Source organism: Muntiacus reevesi, chromosome 3, assembly GCF_963930625.1.
Source record: "Muntiacus reevesi chromosome 3, mMunRee1.1, whole genome shotgun sequence".
In the NCBI taxonomy this organism is placed as follows: Eukaryota; Metazoa; Chordata; class Mammalia; order Artiodactyla; family Cervidae; genus Muntiacus; species Muntiacus reevesi.
This window is the reverse complement of record NC_089251.1, coordinates 88,180,108-88,201,649: the sequence shown is the minus strand read 5'-3', so window position 1 is coordinate 88,201,649 and position 21,542 is coordinate 88,180,108. Positions and strand designations below refer to the sequence as shown.

Here is a 21,542-nt window from a genome sequence, read left to right as displayed (position 1 = left end):
ACTGTATATCAGTTGGAGTCTAACAAGGAAAATAGGAAATCTTTCAAGTATGTCAAGAAAGGGAATTGAATGCAGGTCATTTATACAAGTAATGGAGGAGGTAAAACAGACAGGGCAAAGGGAAGGGAGTGAAGGGGAGGTAGCCCCAAGGTTAGCCCCAGCAGGACATCTTCTCTTCCTAGAGGCTGGAGGGAGAAGGTGAGGAGGTGATGTCACCCCAGTCCAGGGGCCGGGGCCACTCTGGAAGCAAGAGCTGGGGCCATGGAGGGAATACCGCTTGATGCAAAGAGCCAGGGAAGAAATGCTTTGGCACCCCTACTCCCTCCATCCCCCTTCACCCTCCCCCTACACCCCAACTGATCTTGGGTCAGTGTCTCCAATTGTCCCCAACCCAGCAGGAAGCTGCCAGGGTCAGCAGAGAAGGCTGTGGCGTGGTCAGGCTGGAGTATCCCTGTAACTGACACTCAATGAGAGTGAAAAGTTCCATGTGTCCTCGAGGGTGTGCTGATGGGAAAATCAGGCCAATAAGGTCACACTAGTCTTTTTTTTAAAAAAAATTCAATTATAAAAATTTTTATTAGAGTGATGTGTTCTAGATACTGCAAAGGGAACTCATTTGGAAGTAGCCAACTTTATTTTTTCTGTAACTCTACTCTTCAAGATATGTTGGGACACAATAAATAAAACATTAGACACAAATGACTTGTATTATGAATATAACTTTCTATGTGAAGGTCACACTGATCTTTATTGAGACTCCCCATCCCATCATCAGAAACAAATGTCTCCAGGGTGAACCTGCCCTGTTCTGCACTGGACTTGCCTTTATGGAGAGAAGAAAAGGCAAGACCTCAGGGAAGGTGTTTTGGATGTGAGGAGGAGGGGTAGGTCCAAGAGGGTAAAGGATGAGAAAGAGGAGACAGAAAAGGGTTCATACCTGTGGGTAGAGAGCTGAACCCAAAGGGAAAGGGGTCAAAGGGCCTCACCCGTGACCAGTGACAGTCGCTGTCTGCAAAAGTGTGCTTCTGGTCATAATATAACTCACACAGGGCAGTGTCCATGGCAGGCTTTCCTGGAGTGTTTAACTGATTTTCATACAAGGCACCTTTTTCAATCAGGATCCATCAGACTGGACCGACTGGACATCCCCTCACCCAAGGTGTTCTGTTCCCATAGAAGGGAAGTGATGTCAGCTCTGTCCTCTCGGAGGTGTCTGCCGCAGTGGAGTCTAAGGTGTCGACAGGCCCCCAGCCCTTTGCCTATGAAGAGAGGGGTCGGTGTGTGCTTTCAGGGCCCCCAGCTCTGCTCTCTGGGATCCACCCCAGGCCCTGGCAGACGGGGGCAGGCGGTGGCCCTTCCACCAGCTCAGGAAGAGGACACCCATACAATCACATCCCAGGAGGTCTGAACTGAGGGTGAGAGCGCGGCTGTGGCTCAAGAGGGGACCAAGTAACCTGAAACCCTTTGTAAAAACTCTAGATCTCTCCTTTCCTGACCGTAAGGCCAGGAGCATGTGGAGCACAGCAACTTTTCCTGTTGATCTGGGCTTTTTTGCCTGCTGCCCTCAGGCCTCACACACTCTCCTCGCCCAACACGAGGCCTTCAAACCCACCGACTATGTTCAAGGACTTACCTCTCATTCTCTCCCCACCTCTCTTCCTGTCTCTGCTGCTTTACGAAGCCCAGAGAACCAAGGAGGCAGGTTCTGATGCTCAGGGAGGGGAGTCCCGTGGGGAGGGGAGAGCTGGGACACTCATGCATTAGTCATTTTTGTCCTGACTTGTATTCAGAGATGAGCAATAGCTGGAAAAGATGTTAGTCTGATGACAAATGAGAGGTCCTGGAGCTGAGAAGAGGGCAAGAATAGAAAGATCTTGCCTAGGGGAAAAGGAGAGGCTGGCCTGAGTCAGGCCACAGAGGCAGTGGCACGTGTGCAGGGTTGGGGCAGAAGGACAGGCCTGTCCGTCAGGCTGGGCTGGGCTTTTCGTATAGGAGGAGCAGGGAGATGATGCCTTGGTGCCAGGCTGAGGAGCGTGAAAGCCAAGATGACCTTATGCTACTGTCCAGAAAGAAATGGCATAGAGTCACACTCCTGTCCCCAGCCTATGGCAGACATGGGAAACCAGTCCTCATGTTCTTTCCGACTGAAGGCAGAAGGGGATTCAAGTTCTACAAGCAGCGCCACTGATCCATCACTGTTGGTACATGACATAAAGCCTGGGGACTGTCTGGCTATGGACAGGGAGACATGGATGGTTTTTGTGAAGCGTTTTAGACATGTAACCATGGGTGTGGACTGGATGGAAGGTGTGAGCGCTGAAAAGAGAGCTAAGTGGGGAGACGAATATGTTGAGATTTCTGGCCAAAGGACATCTGTGTGTTCTGCCCATTCCTACACTGGACTTGGTGGGCCAGCGTTTTTGGTTTTCATTTTTAAACCTAGGCTTTTTTAAGGGGGTAAAGCTCCTCCACTCCCACCCTTATCCTGGGCACCCATGCAATGGCCTCTCCTCTCTATCAAATTGAACTTCCAGTTACCCAGTCACATAAGAGCTCAGACTAGGTTCCAGGCACATTCTCATCTCTTTTGGACCAAGTGTTTTTCACTCTATAAAAACATTAGGGCAAAAGTACTGAAGCAGAAGTCTCCATCAAGCTCATTGAAATTAGAAAACTGGGATTCTGTCATGATAGTTTCCATTCTCCCAGGAATTGTTTTGGGTTCTTTGTATGACAGGGGTAAGGAAACCTTTCTTCTTTTTTTCATCCAAAATAATGAGACCACTTTTTGGTTGACCCTGTTAGAGAGTGATGGACTGGAACAGTCAGAAGCCATTAGCATTGGCCCGGTTAGCTGTTGTTCAGTTTAGAAGCATCGACTGAGCCCAGGAGACATCCCACCAGAATTCAATGACTTGCATCCACTCTTTATGCTGCAGCTGAAAGCTAGGCTCCTCCACTCCCATAGTGGTCCTGCATGGTGACTGATCGCATCTACGAATTCCAAACTTTTGTTCTGGGGGTCCCCCTTGCGAACATGGTGCTGTTGATGACAATACGCTCTTGTACCCTTGCTACTCAAAGTGGGATAGCATCAACCTCACCTGAGAGCTTCGGAGAAATACACAATCTGGAGGCTTCACTCCAGACCTCCTGATTGAATCAGAATCTGCAGGTTAGCAAGACTCTCGGGCAATGTGTATGCACGTTAGGGTGGCAGAAGCCTGAAACAGCTGGGGGAGGTTGGAAGTGTGAGCTCAAGGGGTCAGCAGGACTGCACTCCCCTCAGAGCTCTAAGGGAGAATCTTCTCAGTCCTCTTTCAGCTTCTGGTGGCTTCTGGCATTCCTTACCTCGTGGCTGCCTCACTCTGATCTCTGCTTCCTGTCTCCATGTGGCTTGTGAAGGTAGTTTTAATGGGGCGCAGGGCCAACCAGGATAACTCAGGATGATTTCATCTTAGATTCTCAGTTTAAGTACATCAGTAAAGATCCATCTACCAAATAAGGTCACATTTGCAGGTTCTGGGTGTTGGGGCATGAACGTATTTTTTGAGGGGAGGGGCCACTCTTCAACCCACGACAGACCCCCTTAGAACAGTCCCAGGCAGCCTGCTTCCAGCCCCTTGCCATAGCTCACCCTCTGGAGCTGGTCCAGCCTGGTGCTCTGATTTACCGATACTGCTGAACACTGCCAAACAGTACCAGCATTATTGATGCCTTTCCTATGACAGGCCTTGCCCTACATATTTTACATGGATGAATCCATTTGACTGCAACAACCCCTCAGGACTGCAACTGTAATTACCAGCCCTATTTTATAGATGAGGAAACTGAGGCACAGAGTAGTTCAAGAACTCACCTAAGCTCTCATAGCTAGTAGTGTTGGACTTGGGCTACAAACTCAGCAGTCTGTCCCAGACTCTGTGCTCTTCACAATATACTTCACCAGTCAGAAGCATTATTGAGTGCTTCTGAAATTATGAAAGGTTCAAGAGGTGGTGGAGAGAGATGACACCAGGTCTCACTTTTCAGGGAGGCAGAGCACAAAGAAGGCCGAGATACAGTGTGAGCCTTCCTGCTCCCACCCCACAGTGCCTGGAGGTTGGGGGACCCCCAGTTGTTGGTGCCTGGAGGATGGGGAGCACATTTTACTGTTCAGTGAGTGACTGAAACAGTGCACCCCATCTGTGTCAAAGGAGCACTGCATAGCCATGGTCAGGGACATTGCTCGGGGCAGGGACTGGCGGGGCCTCTCTCCATGGACCTGCCAAGGATGGATGCTCAGATCTCTAGAGGGGACAGAATTGAGCCCTGCAACTCTGAGATGGGCTCCAAGTCCAGAAGACCCAGAAGCAAAATCCAAGAGCCCAGGGGGGAGAACCACAAGGGAGATATCACTAGGCCGCCTCCAGGTGTGCTCAGGGGAGCATCCCAGGCAGCACACAGCCCGACTTGAGCTCTGGAAGGCCCATGTGCACGGAGTGTGTTTGTGGGGGGCAGGGTGCACAGAGGCATATGTGCTTGGCCAGGTGCATGATTTTGCTAGGATGCTGGCAGTGAGCCACGCTCTGAATACCTTGTGAAAAGGCCCCCCAAAATGCAGGTGAGATATTTCTCGTGAGATAAGTACTGCTATGGCCACCATTTAGAGGTGAGGCACACAACGCCCAACGTCTCATGGCTGCTCAGTCCCTCACCCCTCAGCATAGTATGGGCTCTGGAATGGCAGGCTCATGGCAGGGAAGTGCTGAGTACAGTGCCTGAGCATAACAGTCACTATATATATCAAATATATATACCAAACCAGTCAATCCGAAAGGAAATGAGCCCTGAACATTCATTGGAAGGACTGATGCTGAAGTTGAAGCTTCAATACTTTGGCCAACTGATGGGAAGAGCCGACACATTGGAAAAGACCCTGATGCTGGGAAAGATTGAAGGAGGAGGAGAAGGGGGCCACAGAAGATGAGATGGTTGGATGGCCTCACCAACTCATTGGACATGTGTTTGAGCAAACTCCAGGAGATAGGGAAGGACAGGGAAGCCTGGTGTGCTGCAGTCCTTGGGGTCGCAAACAGTTGGACACGCTTCCACAAACTAACAGTGGAAGCTCCAGATGAGTAGCTCAGAGGGGAAAGTGGAGCCCACCATTTACAAATACATCAGCCCTAAATCCACTTGTTTCTTTAGTATAGAAATTCAGTAGCAGACACAACCTGCCTAATTTTATTAAGCTCAGTTTCACAGATTCTTTGGCATTCCCTTGAGAACATCTGATGGGGCAGTCAGCCCAGATGTACACTTGCTGGAAGATGGTATCCAGACTGTGATTTAAAGACGCAGTTGTTCCACTGTCATGGACCACAAGAGGACTCATTGACCAACAAGCATGTAACATTTTTTTTTTTCATTTATTTTTATTAGTTGGAGGCTAATTACTTTACAACATTGTAGTGGTTTTTGCCATACATTGACATGAATCAGCCATGGATTTACATGTGTTCCCCATCCTGAACCCCCCTCCCACCTCCCTCCCCATGACCAGCAAGCATGTAACATTTATTGAGTGAGCACTTATTATCTACCAGGCTCTTTGCAAAGCCTGTGCTTACATATATTGTCTCATATGATCCTCCGAGGAGGTACTCTTCCTCTCTCCATCGTACAGGTGAAGAAACTGAGGTTGAGAGAAACTAAATGACAGCTGGAGAGATGCAGAGCTTGAATTCGATTTTGGTCCCTTAATGCTCTCCAGAGCCTGGATCTTCAGCCACAACGCTGCATGGTGGAGCGTTTCCTGGGCTTTTAATGTACTAAGATGGCTTTAGGTGGCGCTAGTGGTAAAGAACCCACCTGCCAAGGCAGAGATGTAAGAGACTCGGATTTGATCCCTGGGTCAGAAAGATACCCTGGAGGAGGAAACGACAACCCACTCCAGTATTCTTGCTTGGAGAATCCCATGGACAGAGGAGCCTGGCAGGCTATAGTCCACGGGGCCGCAGAGAGTCAGACACGACTGAAGCAAGTTAGCACAGCACAGCGCGAACGCCTTTTGAGTTAAGTTACCATCTCACCCTATGCCCACTCCTCTTAATAGTTCTTAATTTTCTCTCTGCTTACTTTAAACCTCTCTACTCCCAACACTGGGAAAGAGGCCAGGCAGACCCCAAGGCCGATCTGGGAGGGTTCTTAGAGTAAGGATACGGGGGCTGGTCGAGCACTTACTGTGTGTTAGTTCCTCTGGACAGCACTTCCAGCCATGGAGGTTTTCACTGGCTCAGTGAGTCAGAAATTCAGGTGGATCTATTTCCATTCTGTCTCATCTTGATGTCTTTTATGTTTGGCCTTCTCATCCTAGTCTGGTCCCGCCTTATGATAATACGGTCCTGTTTCACAGAGGAGGAAGATGCCTCCTCAGCAGATCACGGATGTGCGCTGATTGGGAGCTGGCCATGTCAGTCTGCCTCGCCCCATAGATCCTGGAACAGCGTACCTGCCAGAAGCAGGACAGAGCCGACAAACCTCTTCTGCTGATAAGCCTTGATTCAAAGTGTCAAGGGGCTCTCCCAAAGCCCCATGGCCTGTTTCTCTTGCCTCATCTCTTGGCTTCCCAATTTGGTGGACAACCTATCTCTTCCATGTGAAGGGCAATCTCAAAGTTGGTGACACTGACTTCTAAGATGGGTTCTCATACTTCATCAATTCTAAAGCACACATTTTCTCCCCTCATTTCAACATCTCATATTGGAATATGTGCTCCAATTAATGATGGCAAAATTATAACCAGCAGTGGTTTTCTTAGTAATATTTAAAATAATGATGTGTCAATTAACAATGATGTCCTAGATCTGGAGAAATGCAGTGATACCAATGTTTATTTTTATCTCTCAGTATAAAATCAATACCTGTACTTCTGTCTCGCTGCCTTCACTTCTGAGGCCTGTATCAAAAGTCTTCTTTGGGCTTGCTGTGTGACTAGCCTCTCGTGTTATTTCTTTAAGCAGGAGACATCCTGGAAGTAGGCTGACTTGCGTTGCCAGAATCTGAGAGCCCTCAAATTGTTGTCCTGATGTTTACCTTTCATTTCCTCCTTCCTAAATCTTATCAAGAGTTTTGCAAACTCTCAGGAAGTTATTAAGTAGAGGGTCATGTTTTAACAAGTGTAGGTTCACTTGTTTATTTCTTTGAGTCCGATGTTAAGAGACTAGAATCATCTGCCTAGAAATGAGCTTGATTGAACTTCATTAAATTTTCTATAAAAAGAACACCCATTTTATAACCTGGATGTGAGATCGAGCTGCTTTTCTTGATAGTCGTCCTTGTATATCTCTGATCTTAAGTGGACTGATTATTGAGGTTGCTTTTATGGCCAGCTTAGTGCAGAAGTTGCCTGAGGGTAATATAAGTCACTGTTAATTATGTGTGCACCATATTTGATTTCCAGAAATCTGGTTTCCTGATCACCTTTTGCTAAGAGCTGGTTCCACTGTAGGTTGGATCTTAGGAGACTTGATTTCACCTTATTTGAGAATAAAGGAAAAGAAAAACAAATGTGTTTTGAGAAAAGACACTGCAGAGAAGATAAATGACGTGGAAGACTCAAAAGAAGTACTTATCTCATAATAATCTGCTGTAGGAACCAGAAGAAAAGTGTCAGAAAACTATTTAGTAGCCTTGTGTGTATGTATGTGTTAGTTGCTCAGTCATGTCAAACTCTGTGATCCCATGGATGGTAGCCCGCCAGACACCTCTGTCCATGGGATTCTCCAGGCAAGAATACTGGAGTGGGTAGTCATTCCCTTCTCCAGGGGATCTTCCCAACCTTAGTAGCCTTAAAATAGTTCAAAAAGACGTGGCTTCTAAGAAACAGGAGAGGGCAGTCATAGAAGAAGATAGACTAAGATGAAAAGGTCAGAGGTGAAATGGAGACACAGTAATAAAAGTGTGCAAAAGATAAAATGTTCAATGTAGGAATTAGAATTCACACTATTTTGCTGAATTAAAATGAGTGAAATTGGAGATGATGATAGTAATGACAAACATTCAGAATGCCAGGAAAATAGCAGTAAGGAAACTAGTGAGAGAAAAAAATATGATAAAAAAATAAGAGAGCAAAGATTCAATGTATGGGTAACCACTGATCTTAAAGGAGACACTCAAATAAGTGAAATGGAAGAAACAACCATCGAGCTAATAGAAGGCAGTCAACTCTGTGCTAAAGAAAACATGTGAATGTGTTTTTCAGGGTGGGCTACCTGCTACTGTAACCACCACCTCAGCCTCCCTGATCCAGAGCTCAGCGGGCTGCCTTCAGTGACACCCCACCGCCTTCCGTCTGGGGCTGCATCACCCTCAAGGGTCCCAGAGCTTCCACCGGACCCTCCGCCTCCAGCAAGGCGGCAAGGAAGGAGAGAGTGTGGAGGGCAGTTCTGCTCTTAACTGTCTGGGCAACAGGTGACGCAAGTCACTTCTGCTTAATCTCATTGGCTGATGTCTCATTGGCCCTATTCAGAGGGAAGACAGGTAGGAAAGGTGGGTCCCAGGAAGAAAAGGAAGTGAGTTTGGTGAGTCCCTGGCATTGTTCCTGATACATGGATACGCAGACACACATACAAACATGTACACAAGTTTAACCAGCTCTTTCCTTAATTGTGATAAGATCCATACCACACTGGATCACAGGGAGGATCACAGAGAGGAGTGGAAAGTTAAACAACGTGCCTGCTATTTTCTTCTGTCTTGTTTCACACACTGTGACACTGTGAGCCTGACTGCTCAGGGTTTGGGCTGTCTTTGATGCATGTTCCAGGGGCAGTAGGTTCCCCACATGAGCCTTTGGACCCTGTCACAACGTGGCATGTTCCTTCCAGTTCCCGCCATCCCCTCTTTCTGGGCCTATTGACTCTCCTCTCCCTCCTTAAATCACCACGTCCCATTGAATCTGTGAAGTTCTATAGTTTCCTCAGTCTGGAGAGGGAAGGGATGGTGTCAGATCTCCCTTTAGTCCTAGATGCAAAGTGTTCTTATCATTTCCTCTTGTGCTCAATAAGCAAATAAAATAAAATAAAACCAACAAAACCAATTTTTAAAGCCCAACATAACAATTTTGACCTTAATATGCTAAAGGAGTATTTATTTCTACCTCTGTGGCCGAGAAAATAGTTTACTAGACATAGAAGGACACAGCATCCAATAGCTGTTCCCTGGACTTCTTGGCTGGAGGTGGAGTTGGGGTTAAGGGTAGTCTTGCCACACGAAGGATAAATACTCTCAGATTAGGTCCCAAAGCAGAACCAACTGTTTTATGTTCAAACTTGACCAAGGTGAAACCTTTCAAAATATAGCTCCATTGGGTTTTAGGTACAGTCTGGCCTGAAGGCAAAAGGTAGATAAGATGACCACTTAAAAGTTCCCTGTGACTGGATTCTAGGACAACTTGAGGTGTGAAACAGTGAATCAGAGGACGTGTCAGTTCAATTAGACAGGATTTTATCCACATACTATGCAAGTTTGGCACCTCCTCACTGAAGAAAGGAACTGCGTATTTGCTGAGCACAGCCCTCCTGCTAGTTCAGGACTGTCCCTGCATCACTGGGGTTTCCTGAACCCCCTTTCTTTCCCTTCACTGAAGGCCTGAAGTCCACAAGGTCTTGTGATGGTGGCAGAGGTATCTGGCAAGTGGATTAAACTCATGCTGGAGCCTTGAGATTGGGGCCTCCCTGAACCCCACAATTCACTAGCTTGTGCTGGAGCACTGCCCTCACCCCCACACAGGGTTGAAATTCTGTCTCTGTGCATGTCTCAGTAACGCCATGATCCCCAGTAGCTCTGTGACTCTGATCAAGTCACTCTATTTCCTTAACCTCAGTTTCCTTACCCGAAAAGCAGGATGAGGGGCCCTTCACCATGGCACTGATGAAAGGGGCCAGGCACAGCCCCGATACCTATCTGGGTTTAACAGCTCCAATTTTTTGGTTCAAATAATGTCTTCCTTCTGAGGCTACAGCAGTCAGGGGGTTAAAGGGTTCCTGCAGCCAAGGGGGTTTCTGGAGAAGGACAGAGAGAGACACTTCCTCCTTTCTTCTTTGACACTCTTTTCATCCTAAATGGTTAATCCCTTACATAGAACTGTGGAAAATTCAGAAGTAGGTGAAGAAGCTGATGATAAGCCTCAGCCATAATCCCATCACCCAGGGGCTTGAGCTTTCTCTTTATCTGAACAGAACAGGCAGGGTGTGGTCCCACCTCTTACTCGACTGTCTCCATTTACTCTGCAAAGTAACAGCAGCAAGGCCTTGACCAGTTCCTCCCTCACTTCTGGAAGCTTCATTCAGGGATCGGTGAGTTTGGGCTCTGACTTCAAGTCTCAGGCTTGAAGCAAATGCCCTGCTGTCCTTGTCTGGAGCTGACCCATGGGGCTGGGAGCCTGGGGCTTTAGAGGCACCCCCACCCAGGGGGCGGCCGTGCCCATGGCAGACGTTGAAGCAGATGGGAAAGGACCACTTGTCATGTCTTTCCGCTGTGGGCTCGGGGTGCGGGTGATACCGACTGTCTGCTCCTGTCTGGACGCCTCCCACTGGAAGTGGAAGGAGACAGGCACCCGCCTCCCTGTGTGCGCACAGGGCTTAAACAGATGTTAACAGAAAGTCAGACTTGAGCATTCTCTTCTAGACCTTCTGTTCCTTTTATAGCTACAAGGAACGACCCACAGAAATGTGATTTCATACTCCAGTGGTTACATTTACCTGGTCTTCAGTGGGACAGAGACAAAAATGACCCGTGACAGGGAGCGCCTTTCAGGACTGTGATCCCTGGCTGCTCTCCAAGGAGGGAGACTCCCAGTAGAGTCCTTGCTGAGTAGGCGCCAGAGTGTGAGGGTGCAAACTGGGGATGCCCAGAGGGAGCTCCAGGGCTCCCCTGAGAGGGGAACGGAGGGGGTCCTGGGGTGGGGGTGGGGCAGGGGAGGAGCTACTGAAGGGAGGAGGTTGGGGGGGGATAAGGGGTGGGGCTGACCCAAGGGTGTCTATTCCCTTCTCCTCTGTCTCCCTACAATCCGTGTTATATTGTGGAGTTGGCTTTGTTAGAGCTGCAACCAATTGCTGGAATTCTGTCTTAAAATAGACAAGAAGAGTGGCTGTCAGAGAGGTCCAGTCATTTGGATTACATAACAAGAGGATATGTTATTTTAGAGAAGACGATTTAGGCGCTAGGGTGCCTGCCACACACGCCCCATTATCACTCAGCACCATACTCTGAAATGGGCTGCTCAGGGGTAGGTCTCCCCACACTGTTCCGAGCTCCCCTGGGCCCTTACTCACCTCTGGGACCCCGGGGCCTGGGCAGTGTTGCACCCCTGAGCCATTTTAACTCCTAATTCACTGCTCGTGGAGTTTCAGTTCAACTAATACTTATTAAGCATCTACCTGACACCGGCCCTACAGCAACACAAAGAATAGAGACATGTCAAACAAAGACACAAGCCCTGCCTGCTAGGAGCTTGTGGTAATAGACTGTTGCTGTTGGATGGTAAGTGGAATGAAAGAGGAGCATAATGGTGATGGGAGTGTAAAGGACAGGGGTGTGGAGTGAAGGCTTCCCGGAGGAGCAGACAACCTGAGCTGAAAGGAAATGGCAAAGAAGAGAGTGCTCCAGGCAGAGACCAGCAAGGACAAAGGTGGGGACTGGCTGAGGTGCCTTCCAGGTCCTGGGAACAGCCGCCCAGCATGCGTGATAGTCTGGGAGGGAGGGGGCAGGCACTGGGAGGCCCAGGGGGCTTTGCCAATGAGCTAAGAGGGACCTCATTCTGGAGGGTGCAGTCCTCAAAGAAGGGAGTGGCCAGAGACAGAAAGGCATGATCGTCAGTCTCCTGGTTGGGAATGGGTGGGTTTCAATTTCCAACATGGAGAATGCATTTGGCTTGAAAAAGCAAATTCAGAATTAAAATTTTATATTTGATAAGTATAAAGAGGAGAGCTGTCACTTTTGTAATACAATCTAAATTTTGGCTAGAGGCGAGAAATTAGAAAAAAAAAACAGGTGCAAGAATGCTGCCCGGATGGCGGGGAGCCATGGATGGGCTGGGGGTGGGGAGCGGGGTGCAGGGCAGTGGGTCAGATTTGCATTTTTAGAACAGCAACTCTCACTACTGATTGGATGGGGTGTATGAGAAAGGAAAGACTAGGCTGAGATCATGAATGCAACTCTTTGCAGCCAAAGATGGAGAAGCTCTATCCAGCCTGCAAAAACAAAACCAGGAGCCGACTGTGACTCATATCATGAACTCCTTATTGCCAAATTCAGACGTAAATTGAAGAAAGTAGGGAAAACCACTAGACCATTCAGGTATGACCTAAATCAAATCCCTTATGAGTATACAGTGGAAGTGACAAATAGATTCAAGGGATTAAATCTGATAGACAGAGAACCTGATGAACTATGGATGGAGGTTCGTGACATTGTACAGAGGCAGTGATCAAGACTGTCCCCAAGAAAAAGAAATGCAAAACAGCAAAATGTTTGTCTGAGGAGGCCTTACAAATAGCTGTGAAAAGAAGAGAAGTGAAAGGCAAAGGAGAAAAGGAAAGGTACACCCATTTGAATGCAGAGTTCCAAAGAATAACAAGGAGAGATAAGAAAGCCTTCCTCAGTGATCAATGCAAAGAAATAGAAGAAAACAATAGAATGGGAAAGACTAGAGATCTCTTCAAGAAAATTAGAGATACCAAGGGAACATTTCATGCAAAGATGGGCACAATAAAGGACAGATATGGTATGGACCTGACAGAAGCAGAAGATATTAAGTGGTGGCAAGAATACACAGAAGAACTATACAAAAAAGATGTTCATGACACAGATATATCACGATGGTGTGATCACTCACCTAGAGCCAGACATTCTGGAATATGAAGTCAAGTGGGCCTTAGAAAGCATCACCATGATAAAAGCTAGTGGAGGCGATGGCATTCCAGTTGAGCTATTTCAAATCCTAAAAGATGACACTATGAAATTCACATATGTGAGCAAATTTGGAAAACTCAGCAGTGGCCACAGGACTGGAAAAGGTCAGTTTTCATTCCAGTTCCAAAGAAAGGGAATGCCAAAGAATGTTCAAACTACCACACAATTGTACTCATCTCACCTGCTAGCAAAGTAATGCTGAAAATTCTCCAAGCCAGGCTTCAATTGTACATGAACCAAGAACTTCCAGATGTCCAAGCTGGATTTAGAAAAGGCAGAGGAACTAGAGATCAAATTGCCAACATCCACTGGATCATAGAAAAAGCGAGAGAGTTACAGAAAAACATCTACTTCTACTTTATTGACTATGCCAAAGCCTTTGACTGTGTGGATCACAACAAACTGTGGAAAATTCTTAAAGAGATGGGAAAACCAGACCACCTGACCTGTCTCCTGAGAAATCTGTATGCAGGTCAAGAAGCAGCAGTTAAAACTGGACATGGAACAACAGACTGGTTCCAAATCGGGAAAGGAGTACATCAAGGCCAAATCTTGCACCCTGCTTATTTCACTTATATGCAGAGTACATTATGAGAAATGCTGGACTGGATGAAGCACAAGCTGGAATCAAGATTTCCAGGAGAAATATCAATAGCCTCAGATATGCAGATGACACCACCCTTATGGCAGAAAGTGAAGAACTAAAGAGCCTCTTGATGAAAGTGAAAGAGGAGAGTGAATAAGTTGGCTTAAAGCTCAACATTCAGAAAACTAAGATTATGACATCGGGTCCCATCACTTCACAGCAAATAGATGGGGAAACAATGGAAACATTGACAGACTTTATTTTTTTGTGCTTCAAAATCACTGCAGATGGTGATTGAAGCCATGAAATTAAAAGATGCTTGCTCCTTGGAAGAAAAGCTATGACCAACCTAGACAGCATATTAAAAAGCAGAGACGTTACTTTGCCAACAAAGGTTCATTTGGTTAAAGCAGTGGTTTTTCTAGTAGTCATGTATAGATGTGAGAGTTGGACTATAAAGAAAGCTGAGTGCCGAAGCATTGATGCTTTTGAACTGTGATGTTAGAGAAGACTCTTGAGAGTCCCTTTGATTGCAAGGAGATCTAACCAGTCCATTCTAAAGGAAATCAGTCCTGAATATTCATTGGAAGGACTGATGCTGAAGCTGAAGCTCCAACACTCTGGCCATCTAATGCAAAGAACTGACTCATTTAAAAAGACCCTGTTGCTGGGAAGTATTGAAGGTGGGAGGAGAAGGGGATGACAGAGGATGAGATGGCTGGATGGCATCACCAGCTCAATGGACACGAGTTTGAATAAGCTCTGGGAGTTGGTGATGGACAGGGAAACGTGGCGTGCTGCAGTCCATAGGGTCACAAAGAATCGGACATGACTGAGTGACTGAACTGAACTGAACTGATGAATATGATGGGGATGACACTGGCTTTATTCAAGGTGTGGTGCTCTGGGTGGGAAGATATTTAGGACATAAAACCAGAGAATCTGGTGACAGTAGGGACACAGGGCATGAAGAGGGAGGAGTCAAGGCTGCCTTCTGGGGTCCTTGGTGGATGGCCAGCTGGGTTGGGGGGCAGGGAGGGGATGCTGGCTGGAGGAGGGAGGCTCTGGGGCAGGACTGGCTAGACTGATGGTCTGTTTGGAACAGGTCATTTTCAAGGTGGCTGTGGGACATCTAGGGGTGGGGTGGACAGAGGCCACAGTCTAGCGAGCAGCCAGCTAGGACTGAAATCCAATGTCCTAACTTGTTCTGCCTCCCAGCCGGCTTTGCTACACCCTGAGAGTAGGGAGCAGGTGGTCCTGGGGTGAGGGTGGGGGGGTGGGACGGGGGCGACCACCCAGGAGGTGTCAGGCCTTCTCACTACATGGGGAACTCCTTGCTTAGCTCTTCCCACAGGGCCTGGGTGAGCTTGGCCCTTGAGGCAGATGCTGGGGACGCCAAAGGCTGAGTGGAGTGGATCGTGACCCTGTCCTTGAAACCACAGCAGGCACAGCTCAGAGGGTTCTGTCTCCGAGACCAGGGTCCCCTGAGGCCCAGCTCTGCCCCAGGTGTTGGACTCTCCTGAGTGGCCCTGGCATCAGACCTCTTCCTTTTCCCTCACCGAGACTTGCTGATCGGGTACCTGTCCTGGGCCTGCCCAGCCTGACTCTGCAATCAGAGATCTGACAGGTTTGGTAACAGAGGAGAATGTTTAAAATAACACATTTGCCTATAATACCTCTCAGGGCTATTTTCATTGTAAACAAGGGTTAATACTATACCCTAAGGAATGGAGCTCTAACAGTGGAATATCAACACTGATGGAGATAGGATGGGTATTAGTCAGTGTTCAGGATATACTTATCTGTGGGACAGATGTCTGTCTTCTTACATGAATGGAGCAGATCCCTTTGGGGGACATTAATTCTCTCTGTGGATACAAGTAATAGCTCAGACTCCGAAAATCCAAGCCTTAGCAGGGCTGGGCAACCTCATCTCTGTGCCAGGGGCTGCTGGTGAAGGGGAGGAAGCTGGCACTTCACATAAGACAGCTTACCTGGCTGCAGGATTGGTTTTTAAGGCAGGCCAGTGGCTGCCCGCAGGATGAAGCACATCCAGAGGTGTATCAGCAAACCCCAGGAGGCAGGGCTCCCATATTGTTAGGCAATGGATGGAAGTGGCCTTAAGTTCTGGCACTGACCCTGTTTTCTAGCTAAAAATAAGACCCATGGTTAGAAGAACTGCAGCTGGCAGCTGGACATGCAGAGCATAGAGAAGAGCTTTTGGAAGCAACTGTCAAGACCCTAACTAGAAGGGTGAGCATCAGGACTGGACCCATCAGGGGCCTTCTCAGCACTAGAATGCTGAGCCCGGGTTGCCCAGACAAACCGAGAGGTCAGTGGTGCCTCAGGGGTCACTCAGCATCCTGGACTCCCACAGGCATATCAGACCTCCCAAGATGAATTCTCTTTGCACCCTCCTTTCCTGGTGGATGAGACAAGACCGGCAGGACAGCACAGGTCCTCAGACCCATGGGTGGAAGTGGATCTGGGGGTGGGGATGACGCCAACTCTGGGTGGGGATGACGCCAACTCTGGGTGAGGTAAGCAACTCTGGGTCTGAACAACAGACACCCAAGTTAAAAAAAAAAGAACAAAAACCATAACTATCACATTAAAAAAAAAAGTATATTGATGATTAACCCTTTGATGACCTTGATCTTCAGGCTTTTTGGATTAGTGACTAGGATTTTTGGATCAGTAACTCGCCATTGTTTATAAGACATTAACTACTTTACATTCCTCCTTCAGTAGTCCTTTATGACCTGTTACTTAGATATTAGCTGGGGCCTTCCTTCCCTTTGAACTCTAGGTGACGTTGGCTTAAATCCACCAATTCATGGTCTGTGCAACTTCAGAACCCTCCCACTTTCCCAGGGTGTGATATTCTTCAGGCCTTTTCTGCCTCTTTGGGCTGCATCCAAAAATCAGTCAGCCCAGCACGTGTGGGTTTAGGAGCTGTTAGTGAAGTATTTGGGGGAGTGGGTTGTCAGGAAGGGGTCAGTCCCTCCCAGCCCAGCTGTGTCTGCACTTCTGGGCTTGCTCGGAGTTCCACCTTCAGCTGCCTCCACCATGCAGAGCAGCCACTGTCCCCTGCGGCCCCTTGGCGCCCTTGGCGGTAGTAGGTACATGCGTGCTTAGTCATGTCTGACTCTTTGCGGCCCCATGGGCTGTAGCCTGCCAGGCTCCTCTATCCATGGGATTTCCCAGGCAAGAATACCGAAGGGGGTTGCCATTTCCTTCTCCAGGCGATCCTCCCGACTCAGGGATTGACTCTGCATCTCTGGCCTCTTCTACACTGGCAGGCAGATTCTTTACCAGCTAAGCCACTGGGAAAGCCTGGGGTCCCTTGGCCAACATTCAGCAAAGGGATTTTTCCAACAACTCTTTTTGAAAGGAATTTTGACCCCAATTGTAGAGATAATGAAGCTTTCTTTACCTTTGTGTAGACAGAATCTGCTTTTAAAATAAAAATTCATCTTCAGTTCATTTTCAAGAATTCCCCAACAGTTCTTGAAATCAACCAGCGCCTAAGGGTGCTGCAGAAACAGGGCAAAGAGCTGTGGTGGTACAGAAAACACCCTGATGTCTGTCATGTTTGTGTTTTCCAGTTTCTACCCGGATGTTTGAGGTCCTATAGATGTCATCGAGCCGGGCAGTGGAGCGGAGTGTGCAGGCTGAGTGCTGAGAAGAGGCAGCCTGGGGCAAGGCTGCTCCTGCCTCCTGGTAATCAGTCCGTAGTTTCTGGTGGTGAGGGGGAGGGGGAAGGGGTGAGACACAGGTTTTGGTTGGGTCCATTTCACCAGGGTGAGCTTCCAGACACTCAGGTCACTGCCATGAACTCCCCTGATCCCAGTGACTCAAGAGCAACCATGTGCAACTAGAGATTATCATACTAAGTGAGGGAAGTCAGAAAAAGGCTAATACCATATGATATCACTTATACGTGGAATCTAAAATATGGCACATGTGAACTTATCTACAAAACAGAAACAGACTCACTGACAAAGAGATCAGACTTGTGGTTGCCAAGGGAGTGAGGGTTGGGGGAAAAGGATGGACTGGGAATTTGGGGTTGGTAGGTGCAAACTATTATATACAGACTCGGTAAACAACAAGGTCCTACTGTATAGCATAGGGAACTATAGCCAATCTCCAAACCATAATGGAAAAGAATATTGAGAGAATCATGCAGATATGCCTAAAACTGAGTCACTTTGCTATACAGTGCAGATTGGCACAACAATCATCAGCGATGCTTCAACGACAAAAAAAGAGCCATCATGGCATCAGAAGGACCTCGGAGGTCACTGGTCCCACGCCAACAGGGCAGAACCCCTCTACAGCATCTTGTGGTTACGCTGGCTCCAAGGAGAGCACTCACCACCTAACGAGGCTCACCACCTAACGAGCCTGTCCCGTCTTCTTCTTACTGAGAAGCTCCTGCTGGTAGAAATTTCACCCTCGCACCCTTAGCTAGAATCTGCCTGCCTGCAATAACCACTTGGTTTCCTGGTTCTGGCCCCTTGAGGTTCTCAGGAATCAGCTTAATCCCCTTTCCACATGGCAGTCCAGCAGATATTTGGAGAGGAGGAACGCAGAATCTGGGGCCAGAGACAGGCCTGGTTGAAATCCCGACTCCACTGTGTGATCTTCAGCAAATTAGTTAACCTCTGCGATTCAGTCTTTTTATCTATAAAATGGGGACAATGTCTCACAGAGTTGTCCTGGGAATGAAAATAAATCACAAGTTGAAGTTGCTTGTTTCATCACCAATTCTCTGACACCAACCGGATGTCCTACAATTCAACTCAATTCTGACACTACCCTGAGTGAAAAGGACACATAAGAAAAAGCAAAGTCATGGACAAGACTCTGCCCACGTCAGAGGTGAGCTGCAGGTGTGGTTCTCTGACCACCTGCACTTCTGACCAACTTGACTATAAATTTGAGGGTTCTCACAACCTCCCTCTCAGTTTCTATGATTCCCCAGAATAGTTCACTGAAGTCACTGAAAGTGCTTGCAACTGCAATTGCAGTTTTATTATAGAAGATCTAGCTCAGGAATAGTCAAAAGAAAGAGCGCAGGGTCTGGGGGATGAGGGCATGGTGCAGACCTTCCATGCCTGCTCGTGGGATCGGTCACCACCCAGCCCAGAAATGTGCTCACCAGCCAGGAAGCTCCCTCAGACCTCGATGTCCATGGTTCTTTAATAGGGGTGTGCATTGTTGCTAGGCAAAATTGATTTAGTTATTTGCCACTTGACTGAAAGCAATCTCCAGCACCTCTCCTCTCCTCCCTCTGTGGTTGGGATGGGGCTGAGTTCCAATCCCTTAATTATATGCACGATCTTTCTCAGTGACCAGTCCCTCCCTTGAAATATCTAAGTGTCCACATGTCACCCCATTTGCATAAAAGCTCAGGCTTGGTGAAAGGGGCCCATTATGACCAACAAAACACTCCTAATGCCTTTTGGACATTTTAGAAATCCCAAGTGCCAGGAACTGGAGCCAGAGGCCCCACATACTCTTTATGATGCCACTCCTGGCCCTGTAAGCACCAGCCTTCTGTAATCTTCAGCACCCTGCTTACATGCTTTTATTGTAATCTTCAGCACCCTGCTTACATGCTTTTATTGTGCTCTCCAGGTTGACACGTTCCCACTATCTGGTCAGAGTAAAAAGCATTCTCATCAGTCTTTTTCTGGTTTTTCTTTTTGTTAATGTAGCTTGAGATTGAATTAGTTTGGGGACTAAAACATATAATTACAGTTGTTTGCCATGCACCTGTTTACAATTGAATCATAAGCCTCTCATTACTCACGTTCCTCATGCTACGATGATTCTAGCCCCTAAATGACACATAATAAGCGCCAATAGCACTTGCTGTGCACCAAGCACTGTTTGAACTACTTCACATACATTAACTCACCCAGTCCACACAACAATGTAAGGAGGAGCTAGATCCGGGATCGAACCTGGATCTCCCGCATTATGGGCAGACACTTTACTGTCTGAGCCATCAGGAAATCCCTAAATAGTTGCAATCTCTGTTTAATAACTGGGGAACTGAGGCACAGAGAGGTTAGGGAACTTGCCCAAGATCACACAGCTAAAAAAGGACATAGCTGAGATTTAAACTTATGGTCTGGATCCAGAGTCCTGCGTTTAACCACTAAGTTCTGCTGCCCACAGCTTTGCTCATCTCCCAACATTTTGAGAAGGGAAGGAAGGAGCACAAAAGGATGCCTCTGGCTCCTGCTGTCATGGTAAGGGAGTCAGGGTTCCATTTCCTCCCTGCCCACTGGAGCACCCCGTGGTGGAGCAGCCCTGTGGGACTGGCCTCTAACAAGTGAAGGCCGGCCTAGGGGTTCCTGTCCATCGGGCCCCAAATGTCTTCATTCCTCATGCTTTGTGGGAGAGAGCTACTTCAGAGACTTCACAGATTGATTCCCGGAAAATCCAGATACTCCAAAGGGAAGGGAGAGGACCAGCCTTTTCCTGCCTGGATGAGAAGGACTTAGGCCAGGCAGGTTCAGTACCAGGTGGTGCCAGTCCCAGAGAAGCTGACAGTTCAGACACATCTGGAGCTAGGGTGACTTGGTGTTACAAGGAACACAGGGATCTCCATGCCCACATCCAGAGTACCCATTGAGGGACTGCCTGTTGCTATTTTTAAAATAACATCAAAGATTTGGGGATTTGAAGGTGCCAAAGAGAATGAAAATGGATAGGTGTGTGTATGTGGGGGCAATGCCTCTGGAAGAATTTTGGTCTGCTGCACTGTTTGCCCAAAAGAATCTGGCTGGTGACCCCAAGTCTGCATGGCTCTGCTGCATTCCCATGATGTTTGACCTTGTGCTGTCCTCTTACTTCCCAAGTTCCAGAGATGAGGCTTGCTGGGAGCATGAAGCGGGTGAAGTGTTCTTAACTCAACCCATGTGCATGGGATTGACTTGAAACCACAAGGCAGTCATCAGTAGGTCATATGTATTCTTTGCAGATGTTTCTCTTTTGGCATTTGACTTGAGGAAGAGGCGCTGGAGAGATGTGGGTAGAAGGTCTTTTGCTCCAGGAAACATAGATCCTCCGTCCTGCCTTTTTCTACACGAGTCTGTTTCTCTCCATACAGCGTCAGAGCTGGATGGGGCCCCAAGGTCCATTCTTTTCATTCCCCCATTTAAAGATGGACAAAATGAGATCCAAAGAGGGAAATTACTTACCTGAGTCCATGAACAAGGGAATGTCAGAACTGGGGCAACACTGCAGGCTTCTAGTCTAGAGCTAATTCAGCCAGAAATATCCCTGACAGACTCAATCACTCTTTACTGAGATGAAGAATCTGGCTTTAAAATGTCACTAAGTACAATCTCAAACATTCTAGCAACCTGCCAAATATGTTTCAAAATGTCTCTTTAGAGAATGTTTGTTTATGGCTGCCACTCCCAGGCCACTCCTTCCTCCCACCTCCATCTCATTGACATGGCTGGTAAGGATGGTGCTAACTGGGGGAGATCTGTTGAGAGCTTTCACAAGGAGCTGACTAATTAGTGACAGAATTAAGACCAGAGGTCATGGCTTTGTAGAATTGCAAAAGTGGGTTGTGGTGGCATTTGGACCACTCTTGCTGCCCAGGTCAAGAGTATGGTGGTAGATGGTATAGTTAGAGTGGCAGGAAGGGGCCTGGCCAGCCATTGGAAGTGGTACATAACACTAGCGTTAGAGGCTTTGTGCCATCTTGGCATGCTTGCTAGAAATGGTAAGCTCCTGGAATGAATTTTTTTTTTTTAAGTCTCTCAGTTGTGTCAGACTCTGCAACCCCGTGGACTATACAGTCCATGGAATTCTCCAGGCCAGAGTACTGGAGTGGGTCCACTCCAGTACACTCCACTGAAGTGGAGTTGTTCCCTTCTCCAGGGAATCTTCCTAACCCAGGGATTGAACTCAGGTCTCCCACACTGCAGGTGGATTCTTTACAAGCTGAGCCAGCAGGGAAGCCCTG

At 47.7% G+C, this 21,542-nt stretch overlaps 1 protein-coding gene across 2 annotated transcripts in view; it reads left to right on the top strand.

The window, feature by feature from the left end:
• ADD2 (adducin 2) overlaps positions 1–21,542 on the top strand; it is a 116,621-nt gene that overhangs the window by 43,888 nt on the left and 51,191 nt on the right. For both annotated transcript variants that reach the window (XM_065929483.1, XM_065929482.1), the window contains exon 2: positions 17,152–17,266. The gene's annotated coding sequence lies outside the window, so the exon portion shown is untranslated. The remainder of the gene's footprint in view (positions 1–17,151; positions 17,267–21,542) is intronic.